The following is a 2959-nucleotide window of genomic DNA, read 5'->3' on the forward strand; positions in this document are numbered from 1 at the left end:
CTGTAACAATACATGTGTTTGATTATGGAAAAAAAAATAATTTTGTTTCTTTAATGATCATTAATAAGTTTGTGTTTAATAGTAGTCAACTAAATTTAGGCAGACACATTAAATATTAAATGAAATTATTTTGTATTATTTTAAAAACATCTCATCAATTAACTTATTTCTTCGCCTCAAGTTCTTGAGTTTTCTGACAGCAGCTCAGATTTTCTCCTCACTTGTAGGTAAACCACATGACAAAATCCTTATTTTAAACGTTTCTAAACAGACCTTGTAGCATTTGTTCTCAACACAAAAGAGCCATGAACAGGTGGGGACCTTTGATGATTTTCACTGACAGCCGCACTTGTCTGGCGTGTTGAGTTGATCCTTCTTCCTTTGCATTGGCCCTGCAGCCTGAAGCTCTCTCTTGTCCCAGATATATTGGGTTCAGGGAGCTTCTCCTCTTATCCTGGGACTGACCCAAGCCAGGTAACAGAGGGCTTTCATGGGAGATCACAGGTGCTTATATACAAAATGGCAATTTTCTTCGTCCATAATTCCATGTTACTGCATTACCAGATCTTATCACGAGGCCAGTATCTCATTCCTGAGGTTTTAGACGTTAATGAAAGATGCTTTGCCTCCGGCTACTGGAGGCTAAGTCAACAAGCCTCGGATTCCTGTTGGCTTTTGCATGGGAAAACCAAAAAGAAGATGAAAAGGTTGCATCCAGAACAACCCGTCGTGTTCAGATCTCATAGAAACTCAACTTTTACATCTTGAAGTGTAGGATGATTTCTTGGTAAATTGCTTTACAATATCCTTTTTTAATTTTGCTTTTTAATAACTTATACGATCTGGTCGAAAAACTTTTCAAGCTTCCTGGTAAGTACCCTGTCGAGTAACAATCACCATGAACAGTAGGAAGCCAACTTAAGAACGTCACCCACATTACTCCCAAGTCACATATGATAATCATCTGTCATAATGTATTATTATATAAACAGAAATATTAAAATGACTGTCCCAGTTTCAAGCACACAGAGGTATAATAAATCCAAATGAATGGCAATAGTATTATTTTCTTTGGAGGACTGAAACTTTCTGATAATTATCTTTTATGCCTTCAGTGTGCTCTGGAATAAGACTAAATCAGCCTCAACGATATGTGTTGGGGATATGTAATTTCATCCGCCCAGGATCATTAAAAGGAGATCATATTGAATATCACGTCTTAAAGGGGAAAGAGAAAGCGAGAAAGAAATAAAGAAAAGATTTGTTTGTCAGTCAATTCTGACCCCCTCAATCTCCTCGGCCTCGTGGAAGAAGGGGAGAGAATGGCTCGGGGTCAGCTTTCTGTAAATCTTCTGATGAAATGTTGACAAAACAGCCAATTTTCTGTAATTTTGCCACAGCCTTCTTTCAGCAGCTTAGTCACTCAGAACCCCTTCATTTCAAACAGCGGCGCACCGCGACCTCTGACACGCATCTCGTCCGTGGTTTCTCTGGCCTGGCAGAAAGACGTAACAGTTGTGCCTTTTTAGGTCAGGTGGATGCCGTTTAAGGAGCGGCCTTCATAAAGGACCCCTTTGTCCCTCGAACAGACCCTCTCGGGCCCCGGTAAAAGGATAAGAAATGTAGTTAATAGCTCAAGAGTGGCCTAATCATCAGCTGCCATTACTGCTCCAATATCAGCAGAGATGACAGACTTATCAATAACAAAGGCCCAGCTGAAGCCTCCACCGCTCTGTCATTTTGATCTTTGCTCCACTAATCAGAGCTTTCATTTGAGCTAAGCACTGGGCAGCACACCTCTCATTCTCTTCATGCTGTGCCAGATATCACTCATCTTTACAAGCCGCTCTGTATTCCCCGGACCCCCGGCCACCATTTTCACAAATTGGCTTAATTTCTCGGGGAGCGATACGACACATCTGAGAGCTCATTATCGCTGCGATGTCAGTAATTATTGTCCTCACTGGTGAAACTCTCTGAGATTTTTGTCTTTGTTGGAATCATGCTGATTTTCGGAGGCATTTCAGATTATTGCGGTTTCATGAGCTTCCCTTTTAAGCAGAAAGTCACATTATCCAAACGCTGGGAGTTTTGATATTCTATATTTGTCTTGTTCATTCTACCGCAGAAAGCTCCTCCGCGCAGGAGAAACCTGAGGAGGAGCTCCCGCACCTGGACGAGCTGGCCCTTTCATTTATAGTCATGCCGAGGATCAAGCTCTGACTGGCTCAGACACCTGTGATTTGGAAATATGTTCTCCATCAGTGAGCTATAGACTATTTCTGGAAAGCAGCACTGGGAAACTATTGTTCTCCTCAGCGCTGACAGCCAAGGTATTCTGGGACTCCTGGCACACACAGGAAACAATGTGCTATTCATGACAAGCCTGATAATTGGGCGAGTTATTGAACATGAACTCAAATTTGGATGTTGTTTGGTTGATTGTAGTAGAATTGTTAACAGATTAAAATAAAAAAATCACAAGTCAATAAAACAATATTATCAGATGAGTTAGTAATAATAATAAGCTTCATTGAGGACTACAATCAGATGAATATAATCACCCATCTCCAACATTAGTCATAAGCCGAAGCTTAAAACTAAACAGTGGAGCTCCTTATTCCTTTAGTTTGATACATGATATCCATTCTTCACACAAATCACCTGCTGCTTACAGGGGGCGAAGGGTTTGGGGATTTTGCATTGTCATCTAGGATTAAAAAGGAGCAGCACATCAGAGTCCCCCCACAGCACCTGCAGCCCCTAAAAGCACACCAGCAAACCCTCAACGTTACTTTATCACCAAATACGTCCTGGTCAACCAAAAGACGCCAAGTTGTGACTTTGAATGAAACTTTATCAATCGCTCCCATATCAGCAATACCCCCCCCATCTCTAATCGCCATACTTTGGCTGCACCTTCGTTTGTGCATCACTCCCCTGCAAAAAAGAAAAAAAA

This window comes from Oryzias melastigma, linkage group LG9 (assembly GCF_002922805.2).
Source record: "Oryzias melastigma strain HK-1 linkage group LG9, ASM292280v2, whole genome shotgun sequence".
In the NCBI taxonomy this organism is placed as follows: Eukaryota; Metazoa; Chordata; class Actinopteri; order Beloniformes; family Adrianichthyidae; genus Oryzias; species Oryzias melastigma.